Source organism: Bison bison, unplaced genomic scaffold (assembly GCF_000754665.1).
Source record: "Bison bison bison isolate TAMUID 2011002044 unplaced genomic scaffold, Bison_UMD1.0 scf7180017864352, whole genome shotgun sequence".
NCBI lineage: Eukaryota > Metazoa > Chordata > Mammalia > Artiodactyla > Bovidae > Bison > Bison bison.
Window position 1 is genome coordinate 2,487,347 of NW_011494924.1, and position 12,979 is coordinate 2,500,325.

Consider the following 12,979-nt stretch of genomic DNA (forward strand, 5'->3'; position numbering starts at 1 on the left):
TTGCGTTTTGAGAAGCTCTTGCTATCTGAGCATGAAGAACGGATTGGAAGGAGTAAGTGTGGGTGGAGAGGACAACCATCTGATGGTGGACTAGACTGGAGTGTTGGCAGCAGGATGGAGAGAAGTAGGAGGCTTCGAGGGGCATATAGGAGGCATAACTAACAGATGACGGATGGGGTCCAGTCCCAGGCTTCGTGTGATCACAGTGGCTATGGGTGAGTAGTGACTTCGTGCTCCGGATCCAGGCGCAGGCCGGTTCCCGCGCGTCAGGGCAGTGGGCGTGGCTCGCCGGAGCCGTCGCCACGGTGATCGGGTGGGGAGGGGCCGAGGGCGGGGCAGCTGAGGAGCTGCGTCACTCGGAGGTGGCGATGGTGCGTGTGTGTGGGGGGCGGGGGATACGCTGGGCGCGTCCCGGGGGTCACGTGGTGCGCAGCACGCAGAGTCCTTCTGTCGGTTGGTCCTGGAGCGGCGCAGCCGGAGCGGGGCTGTGAGGTGAGCTCGCGGCGAGGTGCGGCGAAGCGAAGCTGGCTGGCTGGGGCCGGGTCGGGCCGGGCCCGCGCCGCGCGCGCGCGCGCCGTGCAGGCGGGGACGGTGACGGACGCCACCGCTGCTCCGGTCCCCTGCCCGGCCCCGCTCCCCGCCTGGCCCCGCTTGCCCTGCCCTGAGGGAGGCCCGGGGACCGCTGTTGAGAGCGTGGCGGGCGTGCGAGTGGCGCCCAATCCCCAGGGTTGCCTGCGGGAGTGACGGTGGTTGAGGCCAATCAGCGCCGCCCGAGGAGGTTGGGCCGCGGGGTGCGGGCCCAGGGCGCGGAGCGGGCCGTGTTGCGGGTGGGGGGAAGCGCTAGGGTCGGATCCTGAGCTTGTGTGGCCCCCGAGAGCTCCACCAACAACCCCTGCCCTTGCCTTGTGCTTTGGGAACGCGTTTTCTTTTATAGCCTCTTTAATCCTGTTCTGGGGAGCACACCCCTTTCTCAAGCCCCCGACTATGGGAGTGTCCCCTTTCTCTGTAGTTTTTAGAAAATGTGATCGGTGCAACCCTCTTTCTTAAACTCCATCCCTGGGATTTTATCTTAATTTCCAAAGCTTCCCCAGCTGAGGATGGTACCCCCTGACTGACGACCCCCAAATTGGGAGGACACTCCCTTTACGTGTCTCCACTCTGAATAAACGTCCCCTTTCAAATCTGAGGGTTCTTCCCATTTAGCGAGTTTCAAATCTGGGGTCCAGTGACCAGTTTTGGGGATACTTATGTTCCCACAAATTCAGGGGAGACTTCCCTTCTACAGGCCTGAAATCTGGCAGAATGCTTTCCAGAATATCTTAGATTTAGGGGCCAATTCCTTTTCCCAGCCTTTCAAAATCTGGGAGAGCACAGTGTCCAGAGTCTACCCGAAATGAAGTCCAAATCCTGAAATTGTAAGATAAGTATTTGTCTTTACACAGGGAATTCACAGCTTTTCCCAATCACTCTGTCCTTGGGGTTCCACCCTTTTTCATGAGTTTTCCGAATCGAACCACCTTACTTCCAGATTTTCACATCTGACAGTGTGTGTTTCCTGCCCCCACTCCCCACCCCCCACGCTCTACTTTTGGTTACACAGTTCTCAGCGTGCAGCCACCGTCCTGATGTTTGTTAAATCTGCGAGGGCACACCTTTTTTCTTAGTTTGCTCATTTCCAGACAGTGGTCCTTGGTTCTTGAGCTTTGCAGCCAACGGACAGATTTTGTTTCCTCAGCTTCCCTTTTCGGAGCCCCATTTTCCTTTAGGTGCTCTCCCGGTCAGGTAAGTGCACCTTTCGTCTGCCTTCCTCTGGTGAATAAATATCTTTGTTCAGCATGGCACTTTCTATGCTTCTGTGGCCTTTTCTCTGTACTCACTTCCTATAGTCTTTCCTCCTGAAGTCCCCTCCCCCTGGGGGAGGATCTCCCCGCCCATCCCAAAGGGGTGCCTGTATGTTGTCTTTCATGTGTCTACTTTATCTTTCATCTTTCTGCTAACAGGAACTCTTTCTCTTGGCTTGCTCTATCCCCGGGCATTTTTCTGATTCCTTTCTTCCTTTGCACGCTGCTCTGCTTACTGGTGGCTGTAAAGATAGTCCCATTTCTTCCTCTTACTCTGGAAGTAGCCTCAAGTCCAGGGCTGCCTGACTCCCCAGCGCTGGATTTAAACTGAAAACGAATCCCCCCTTGTATTTCTTTGGTTATTCGCAGGTCTCTTAATCCTGATGGTCTGCTGCTTATAAGATTCTGGTTAGAAGGATACTGCTTTTTCCTTTGCTTTATTTCCCTTCATTGGAAGACAAAACAAAACAAAAAAACGCTCCAGAGATTCTTAGTCTTGCTTCCAGCTCCTAAAGCTTCCTCATTGGCTCTTTTCCTTCCTTTTATCAAGAAAAGACGTCTTTTGGAGGAATCTCTTGGTCACTCTTTTTGTTCCTGGAGTAGAGGTGGGAGATGGATCTTTATCTCTCCTTGTGATCCTCTTACTTATCTGCCAAACCTTGCCCCCGACCCCCACCTTAAAATCTGCAAATGTCCTCTCCTAAGAGCCTCTCAGTAGGCTCTTTCTTTTGTATTTCCCTCTGTCTTTCCAGATCTTACTCAGGGCTTCTCAACCGGAACCTGAACCAGATTAATTTCTCCACAGCTGGAATCTCAAGTGCTTATGGGATAATGACACCTCTGACCTTTCTCCTTTTGGGGAAGTACTTAAGTGTGCAGCTGTATGAGGCCTCAGGGCGGGAGAGAGTATGAGCCTGAGAAGCAACCCTGGCAGGACAAGGCAGAAAAATACTGCATTTTCAGGACCACGTCCTTCTGAATCTCATTTGAAGATTGGATGTTTGCCAAGCACCTGCTTCTCAGTGATGCTGGGGGATTTAATGATACTCCCAGGAACCTGTAGGAATTAATGGGGCTTGTGGTGAAGTGTGCTGAACTTCGTGTTGGAACTTGAATAAAATGAATAATTTTATTGTATTTTCAGAAGAACTAAGCTTTTTTATATTTCATGTGCATGAAAACCCTGGAGCTGTGTTATTTCAGGAAGTGAAATAGATCCCACATTTATATCATATGATCATTAGTAAGTACCAGATTCACTGAAAAACACTATAGGTCTATATCTGAGCAGTACCTAATAAAATATGGTGTACAGAAAGTGAAGAGGTACTTTGTATCTTATTTGCCTGATTGGTACTCTATCTATGTACTGCTATATGTAGTTCACCCTTAAGGTATTCTACACCAGTGCTTCTCAAACTTGAATGTGCAAATAAATCACCTAGGGTGGGGAGTGTTTTGCTAAAATGTTGATTCTAATCCAGTGGGTTTAGAGTGGGGCCCATGTATCTGCTTTTCTAATTCCCCAGTGATGTTGATATTATTTTTCTGGAGAATTATTTTTCTTTCTTTATCTAGATGTGTATCCCTTAAAGTTTGTACAAGGCCACAGTCCTCTTTGGAGGACTACTGTTTATATTCAGTTATAGTTGTTCTAGCATTTAGCTTTTGAAATCATGGCCAGAACTTCTCCAGGAGTTTGATTCCTATTTATTTTGTCAGATTTAAATGCTTAACTATTTCTTGCTTAAAGGTGAACATAACTTTTTTTGGGGGGGTGGGGTGGGGGGTTTGGCATGCAGCATAGCTTGTGGGAACTTAGTTCCCAGACCAGGGATTGAACCCAGGCCCTTGACAGTGAGGGCACTGAGTCCTCCACTCCTGGACCTCCAGAGAAGAAGCCCTTGATCATAACTCTTGACATAAAATCATTCTAGTAAATACTGCATAGCCCATATAGTGACCAGCCAGCTTGTCTCTGGTTCCTCATCTGTCATCCTACCATGGGTAATGAGTCTGAGATAACCCAAGTCAGCAGGGTCGCAGGTGTTGGAATTACCAATCAGTCCTTCTGGGTTTTCTGGGTTCCAGAGATGGGCCTGGGAGAGGCAGGTGCCTGCACTTTGATTTGGGTATCTGTGGGAGCTTCACCAAGGTGAATGTGCTGGGAATATGGCCTTATTCTTTGATGAGAATCATGACCTTACGATGCTCTCTCTCCTTTTGTATCCACATCTGTCTCTTAAGTCTTAGTGGGCTTTTCCTTTCAGATCATCTGTACCTATTTCCCTGGCTATCACTTGTTGTGGCCTTTCCCTGCTATAATCCTATTCTGGGCCCTAATCAGGACAAACCTGAATTTTTGTCCTCTCCACACCTCCCCCCACCCCCCTATCCCTCACATGAGTGTTAGATAGATCCTCTTCAGTAACAAATTTGATCTTGATTTGGCTCTAGTCCCAGCACTTCCACTCACTGTGAGACCTCAGGCAAGTCACTTAGTGCTACTGGACCTCATTCTCCCCATTTGTAAAACAGGCTGATTATCTCAAGGTCTACTGTGCTCTGAGCCTTTGTCCATACCTTGCTTAGAAACCCAGTGCCTGTGGGCGCTTGTTATAGCAGATCTGATTTCCTTCACATGCTCTGTTGGGCTTGCTGCCAATCATTTCCATGTCCGAGTCACTTCTGCCACTAGCTCTCTAGCCAAGGCAGCTAGCTTGTCCTCAAACCCAACTTCAGCATTCTTCTGCCTCAGTGTCTCTGCCATTTCCATGCTTTAGTTCATTCGAAACTAAGCTTCCCAAAGAAGTCTTCTTGGGAAGACTTCTCTATTCAGTGTTAGCTACTAACCTGAATCACAAAGAGGGAGTCTGTAGTTTACACACAACTTTATTTATAGGTTCTCTTATCTGATGTGTATTTTAAAAATGTCTTCCCCTCCTCCTCACCCCAGCTTTCATTTTTGCTTTGAATTAGCAGAGTCGATAGAATGAAATTTAAAAATGAAGCAGGTAGTTAGCCCTAGGCTGGAGTTTGGGGAAAATAAATGTCATGCTTTTAGCTCTCTTCAGGTCTCCCAGATTGGGGGACAGAGGTGTATATAACCTCCTAATGCCCCTTCTTCATCTTTCTAGGAAATGATGAGTGGAGGGGGAGTTGTTTCTTGATGAGTTTTTTTTTTTTTAATAAATTTTCTTTAAACCAAAATGTGTACTTAGTCAGACCTTCCTTGGTTAGGTTGTAAGCTTGGAGAAAGTCTTGTTTCTCTCTTACTCATCTCAGCAACTGCCTTTTACAGGTTGTTGATTAACCTTGGGGTAACCTGTTGAAAATTGAAACCTTGATTTGTAATGATGCTGTAACAGCTTTGCTGGATCTCATGTTAGGTGTCCAGCTGTCCTTTGTTTTCTTTGGCCAAATAATGGAAGAGATGAGCTTGTAGAAATCATGTAAAATTTTAGGAGCTGAGTATGAGTCACCAAACATAAAATAGGGCAGTTTTATCAATATGAGAGGGGAGGTGGTGCCTGAATCAGTGGACTTAGGGGAAGGAGGAAGAAGAGGGGCCTGGGGAAGGGTTTTAAAGTGGGGCTTCCCTGGTGGTTCAGACAGTAAAGAATATGCCTGCAATTCAGGAGACCCAGCCGGGTTCAATCCCTGGGTTGGGAGGATCCTCTGGAGAAGGGAATGGCTACCCACTCCAGTACTCTTGCCTGGAGAATTCCATGGACAGAGGAACCTGGCTGGCTACAATCCATGGGGTTGCAAAGGGTTGGACTCGACTGAGCAGCTAACACTAAGATATTTGATAAGAGCTTATCCCTTGTCAGGAACATAATTCTAGGATTTTAAAGACTGACTCCCAGACATCTTAGATGAGTCTTTGGTTCTCTTTGTCCTAGTAGAGACCTGATTTTCATGAGGTCTCTTTATTTGTGTGGAAAAGGTGCGTGGCTAGGTGGATTGACATATCTACCTTGCTTCTACAGGTGCTGGGATTTCTAGGTTATGGAACCCTTGCCTGGAAATGTGGGCATTTTAGTTAGTTTTTGGAGCACTCTGTTAGATCTTATTGAACATTTACAATTTATCTATTATTCTCACCTAGTAGACAAGAAAACTGAGATTAAGTACTTTATTTGTCCAAGGTCATTTGGCTAATGACCCAGGTTGCTTTGCCTTCAAGTTTGGTGCTCATATGTCCTCCTCTCAACAGCTGCCTTACTTTTCTCCCTCAGGGTTTGAATAAGTCACATTGGTCACAGCATCAAACAGGTGGCAGCCTGAAACGCAGGCCTGAGGCACTGCTGAGAGAAGATGTGGCTTCACCACCTCATCTCAGATTCCGTTCCTGACCGTGGAAACTTCCCTTAATTGTAGAAGCTAAACTCTCTCAGCTGAGGCTGCCTTTCTCCCCTTCTTGAGACTCTGGAGCATGGCTGGTTTGGGCTGCTTGACAGCCCCTTGGTCTCATGGAGTGGTGAATGCTGTCCAGAGTGCTTTGATGGGTAGGAAGTCGGTCGTGCTCTGCCCTGTATGAAATTTATGCATCATGCAATTCAGAAAGGCATGATAATTAAAGATGCCACCTTTCATGTCCAGGCTGCATGGTATGTGGTGGTGAAGAACCAGAATTTGGAGGCATCTGCCACGCTCTTGGAACTCCATGTCATGTGGGCGTGGGGCTCAAACCTCTTGGGACTTTCCCTGTGGCGTCCTTGGAGACAGACTTCCAGCATGGCAAGTTACTAACCTATCTGGACCTGTTTTCTCTCTCAAGTATTGTACTAGCCTCACATTTATCATTAGAAATATTGGTAAATGCTGCCCTTTCTCTTCATTTCCTAATCTGTAAAATGGGAATAAGAAAATCTAATTTATAAGGTTATTAAAACTTGGTGAGCTGTGAAGAGTTGAGTATATGTTACCATTAATTTGTTTTATTCCTTTTATAAAATGTTTGTAAAATCCTCTCATTGATTTTGTTTCTTGATATTTCATCTGTAACTATGTTAGTACTCTCTGTAAGAGAGAACACTTAAAATTTGTTTATTTTCACACAAAGTAATTTAACAATCCCTTAATATCATTAGTGTTCAGGTTTCTCAAAGGCCTTTATAAAACATGTATATATTTTAAATTGAAATGTAGTTGATTTATAATATTGTATTAATTTCTACTGTACAGCAAAATGATTCATTTATACAAATATACATCCTTCTAAAAATATTCTTTTCCATTATGGTGTATCATAGGAGTATACTGAATATGTCATACTGAATATAGTTCTCTGTGCTATACTGTAGGACCTTGTTGTTCAAAGTCCTTAATATTTTGGCCATGGTATTTGCAGGATCTTAGTTCCCACCAGAGATCTAACCTGGGCCCCCAGGAATGAAAGTGCCAAGTCCTAACCACTGGACCACTGGAGAATTCCCTCAGAGCCCTTATTAAAAAAAAGTTTAGTTTTTAAAAATCGAAGTATAGTTGATTTGCAGTGTGCCAATCTTTATTGTACAGCAAAGTGACTTGTTTGTATACATGCGTTCTTTTTTTTTAATATTCTTTTCCATTATGGTTCATCCCAGGAGATTGGATACCGTTCCCTGTGCTATATAGTAGGACCTTGCTGTTCATCCATCCTATGTGTAATAGTTTACATCTGCTAATTCCAAATTCCCAGTCCTGCCTTCCTCCACCTCCCACCCCCTTGGCAACCACAAGTCTGTTTTCTCTGTCTGTGAGTCTGTTTCTGTTTCGTAAATAAGTTCATTTGTGTCTTATATTGATGAGGACATGGCAGCCCTCTCCGGTACTCTTCCCTGGAGAATCCTGTGGACAGAGGAGCCTGGTGGGCTACAGTCCATGGGGTTGCAAAAAGTTGGGCATGACTGAAGCGACTGAGCATGCATGTGTCATATATCAGATTCCACATATAAATGATGTCATATAGTATTCGTCTTTTTCTTTCTAACTTCACTTAGTATGATAATGTCTAGTTGCATCCATCTTGCTGCACACTGCATTATTTCATTCTTTTTTTTTATGGCTGAATAGTATTCCATTGTAGATATGTACCACATCTGCTTTATTGCAAGGCCTTATTTTTAAATGCCGTATAAATACTGTGGGTTTTGGAGTAGGTCCTGCTTTTAAAATCCAAGCTCTTCCTCCTAGCCAGGTGACCAAGAGCAAGTTACTTGCTCTAAGTCTGTTTTCCCTTCTCTGAAAAATTGGATAATACTGTCAACTTTTCTGCGTTGTTGGGAATAAAGCATTTTTTCATGGATTAGCATGTGATAAAAACTCAGTAAAAGTTAGCCATCTCCTGGTATTAATAACAAAGACCAGGAATATTGACTATTAAATAATTTTTATTTATCTTTAAAATCCCATGCACAATGAATTGGTTATAATTTAGGGAAATGTCTTTGGAGGTCCCATGGGTAATGACTCCATCTCCAAATTGTTTTACTTTGTAATATAGTGATACCTCAATTAAGGAATTCTGTAAAAACAGTTTAGTCAGGTATGTTTTAAAAAAGATTCCCTTCCCTAAAAAGAACCCACACAAACCCACTCCAGAGCTGCGTGACACCATTTATAGAGCCCTCCCAGCGACTGAAAACAGAGTACAGCTTTTCTTAGGCTCCAGGGGCGAAATTCTGGCCTGTCTTCAGGTGCCTGGTTCCCTGTGCTTTGCCTTACCGCCGTGGAGTAACACCAGTTCCTACACTCACCTGAGGAGAGCACTTTTCAAAGAGTCTCCATGGAATTGTCTCCTTGAATTCCTATATCCCTCAAGATGGGTGATACTGATCTCTTTCTTTTCTTTCCTCCTATTTTGTCAATGAGGAAACTAAGGTTATCTCATTAAAGAAGCATCTGACTGCCAAGTAACAGTGCTGCTTGTTAGACTCTGGGAGTGCCTATGAGGAGTTAAATGCCTGAGGAGAGATGGGCTCAGACACAGGCAGTTTCAGAGTAGAGTGCTGTGTTGTGATCCATGCAGCAGGCAAGGCTGCCATGGGTGAATAATGGGTTGGGCCCTGGCCCAGCAGCCCTTTGGGGAGGTGCTGATGGCTGAGCCCTATCTGAAGGACCTGGCAGAGAGGAAGCATCATTGCAGGGAGTCTGGGTGTGTGGGAGGCATGAGCAGTAATAACCTTGAGAGGTTGTCATGTGTCAGGCTCTGTGATAAGTAATTTTTGCTTTTTTTTGGCTGCATCATGTGGTCTGTGGAATCTTAGTTCCCTGACTAGGGATCAAATGTGTGCCCCCTGTCCTGGAAACAGGGTTTCTTAACCACTGGACCACCAGGGAAATCCCTGTGTTAAGTAATTTTTATCTTCACAGCACCTATAGGAAGATTTATAGGAAGATCCCCATTTAACAGATGAGTAGCCTGAGGCTCAGAGAGGAAATGACTTGTGAAAGGTTATCTGGAAAATGGTGGAGCTGGGGGTCAAACCCAGGCAGTCTCTTTAGAATTCTGGCTCATAACCACCACGTGCCGTTGGCCCTCTGCTGAGTGTCTGCTCCACTTCTTTTAAGTTCCCATCTTTGACAGCCCCTGGTTTGACTTGGTCATAGTTGCTAACTCATTGGAGGCCTTGATGCTACACTGAGTAGTTTGAACTCTGTTCTGTAGGGGAACTACTGAGTTTTTTTTTTTTTTTTGAGATGTAATTGAGATATAACCTGAAGTTTTAAACAGAGGTGTCTTATGATCAGATTTATACTTTAGAAATATTAGTGTAGTAGCAGCAGCAGCAGCAGCAGCACTGATGAAGAGTAGCCAAGTTAGTTGACTAGTCAGATTACCTGGATTCATTCAATTCCTTGCCCCAGTACTTGGTAGGTTTGTCATTTGGGCAGCTTACTTTCTGAACCTTAGTTTTTTCAACTCTAAAATGACAATAATAATAATTCTCATCACAGAACTATGAGGTAGATACTAAATGAGATGATGTATATGTAAAGCACTTAGAATAGTGTCTATCATAAAGTAACCACTCAGAAGTCAGCTTATAAGACAGTATTGATTTGGATCCAGGGAGCATGTGGCTGGAGGTTTTGAGCTCCACTAAGAGTTGTTGGGTTTGTGTGTGCTAAGCTGCTTCAGTCGTGTGAGACTCTTTGTGACCCTATAGACTGTAACCTGCCAGGCTCCTCTGTGCATGGGATTTCCCAAGCAAGAATACTGGAGTGGGTTGCCATGGCCTCCTCCAGGGGATCTTTCTGACCCAGGGATTGGAACTCACTTCTCTGCTTTGGCAGGCAAGTTCTTTACCACTAGTGCCACCTGGGAAGCCGGAGAGTTGTCGCCTGAACTGGGCAGCTACTAGATAGTGGGAGAAACCTAGAAGTAGGTGTGACAAAATGGTGACTGAGAGTGAGATGTGAAGGCAATGCCCATGTTCCTGGCTTGGCACATTGGCCAGTCTTGGGACCTCAAACTGTGATGGGGAGAAAAGAAGGAACTTGTGAGGGTAAGATGATTAGCTCAGTGAGGTTGAGTAATGTGCCAAAGGTCAGTCATTCAGCAAATATATTCTGGAGTTAAGCCTGGGCTCCTTTCCACTGTTTCTGGGAAGAGCCCCTCATTTAACCAGTTCATTCTCAGTAATTCAGAAGATGTAAGCTCAACCTGTGTTTGTTGTCTGTCTGAATTTTAATTGTGGTAGAAAAAGACTTGACTTCTAGAGAAAGCATTTCAAGTATCTGGGAAGAGGGTAAGGGAATTTTTTTTAGCTTACTTCTTTTCTTTCTTCCTCCTTCCTTTCCTCCCTTCTTCCCTTGTTTCCTTCTCTACCCTCTCAAGTAAAAGAGGCTAATCCAATTCTTCAGTGTGATTTGGGCAAGCCTGAGGGAGTGGTAATGATTGGCTTTAGACTCTGTGTCATTGAGAAATTAGTGTTGGAGGGGCCTTTGCCCCTACTTGAAACAACTTGTCAGTCCTCTAGGACTATGGATGTGCTCTTTAAAAAAAAAATTTTTTTTTAATTTATTTTTGACTGTGCTGGGTCTTCGTTGCTGCTCCTGGGCCTTCTTTAGTTGCAGCAGTGGGGCTACTCTCTAGTTCTGGTACGTGCACTTCTGGTTGCAGTGGCTTCTCTTGTTGTGGAGCCTAGGCTCTAGACCTTGAGGGCAGTAGCTGTGATACAAGGGCTTAGTTGCATGTGGGATCTTAATTCCCAGACCAGGGATCGAATCTGTGTCCCCTGCATTGGCAGGTGGATTCTTAACCCCTGGACCGCCAGGGAAATCCCTAGATGTGCTCTTTTATGTTCGTTATATTGAATACTATTTGTTAATGTTGCATAATAACAGTGACCGTAATCCTTTGTGTTTGATATCCTTTTTGCTAGTGCTACTACTATCACACAGCCATTTTATCACCAATATTGAATATTTGGTGTGTACTGTCCTGAGCACTTGACAACCATTAGCTCGCTTAGCCTCACAACCCCAGGAGGTAGGGGTTATTAGTCCCCTTTTATAGCAGGGCAAACAGGGAGGCTCAGTGATTTTTCTCGTCTTCACTTAGCAGGCAATGAGTGGAGCCAGGATTGGTCAGAATCTGAGTCTGAAACCTGACTGCTCCCATCCGTAAGCACTGCCTGGCCTTTCTCCCAGACAGAACTTCAGAAGAGCCCCCCTTGGAAGCTTCCTCCTGAGAGTTGTAGTTGTCTCTGAACCTGCTGATACTGTGTGTGCTCTTCTGGGACTGTAGTCAGGGCTGAGGGTTGCAGCCAGCGTTTCCACCTCCTAGGCTCAGGGCGGTGGGGGACTGGAGGGAAGCTCATTCCTGCTGAGACATCTTGCCTCTAGGACTTCCCCTCTGCCTAGAACTCTTTTCCCCTAGATCTGCACATAGTTCTCTCCTTGTCATTTAGATCTCTGCTCAGACCTCAGCTCCTCAGAGTTCTAACAGCCTTATCTAAAGGATCCTGGCACGTCAGCTAGCTCACGTTGTTTCATTGGGTTTTCCACTGCAGAACTTACCCTCCCAGAAATGATCTTATTTGCATATGTGTTACCCTGTTTCTGCCTTCCCTGCTGGAGAACTGGGCCGGGGGTGTCCCGTCCTCTTGCTGTCTATCTCGGGGCCCTGGCACAGAGCCGGCTCTCAGAAAATACTGAATGAAGGAGGCATAAAGATTTAAGCTGCTCTTGTGCTTGAAGTGTCCTTCAGTTTGAAAGGGGGTTACATTAAGTTTATTTTTTTCTTGTTTTGTTTTTTATATATTTGTAACCTTTTTATTTTGCACTGGAGGATAGCAGGTTAACGATGTCATGATAGTTCCAGGTAGTTGGCGGTGGGGGGCGGGCAGGAATGTCAGCCACACACATATATGTACCCATTCTCCCTCAAACCCCTCTCCCACCAGGCTGCCACAGAACATGAGCCGAGCTCCCTGTGCTGTACAGTAGGGCCTTGTTGTTTATCCATTTTAAATACAGCAGTGGGTATATGTTGATCCCAAACTCCCCAACTATCCCTTCCCCCCATCCCTCACCTCAGCAGCCATAAGTTCTTTCTCTAAGCCTGTGAATCTGTCTCTGTTTTATAAAGAAGTTCATTTGTATCATTTATGTTTAGATCCCACATATAAGGGATGTCACAGGATAGCTGTCCCTCTTTGTCTGACTTAGTATGACAGTCTGTAGGTCCGCCCGTGTTGCTGCAAATGGCGTTATTTCTTCTTTTTTTTAATGGCTGAATAATATTATATGTTATTATAATATCACATCTTCTTATCCATTCCTCTGTCGATGGACATTTAGGTTGCTTCCATGTCCTGGCTATTGTGAACAGTGCCCCACTGAACACTGGGGTGCATGTGTCTTCAGACCATGCTTTTCTCTGGATGCGTGCCCAAGAGTGGGATTGCAGGGTCATATGGTAGGTCTGTTTTTAATTTTTTAAGGAATCTCCATACTGTTCTCCCTAGTGGCTGAACCAGTTTACATTCCCACAAACAGTGTAGGAGGATTCCTTTCTCTCCACACCCTCTCCAACATTTACTGTTTGTGGATTTTTTGATGATAGCCATTTCGGCTGGTGTGAGGGGTACATTAACTTTAAAAGGAACCATCATTCTTTAATGGAGATTGAATTGCAAGCCTAG

At 45.2% G+C, this 12,979-nt stretch overlaps 1 protein-coding gene across 3 annotated transcripts in view; it reads left to right on the forward strand.

The window, feature by feature from the left end:
- Positions 1–397: 397 nt before the first annotated feature.
- The window catches only part of PHF20 (PHD finger protein 20), a 129,241-nt gene continuing 116,659 nt past the window's right edge, over positions 398–12,979 (forward strand). For 2 of the 3 annotated variants that reach the window (XM_010854918.1, XM_010854920.1), the window contains exon 1: positions 398–492. The gene's annotated coding sequence lies outside the window, so the exon portion shown is untranslated. Of the gene's footprint in view, positions 493–6,446; positions 6,585–12,979 lie in introns of all 3 variants that reach the window. The other variant, XM_010854919.1, reaches the window with a different exon arrangement.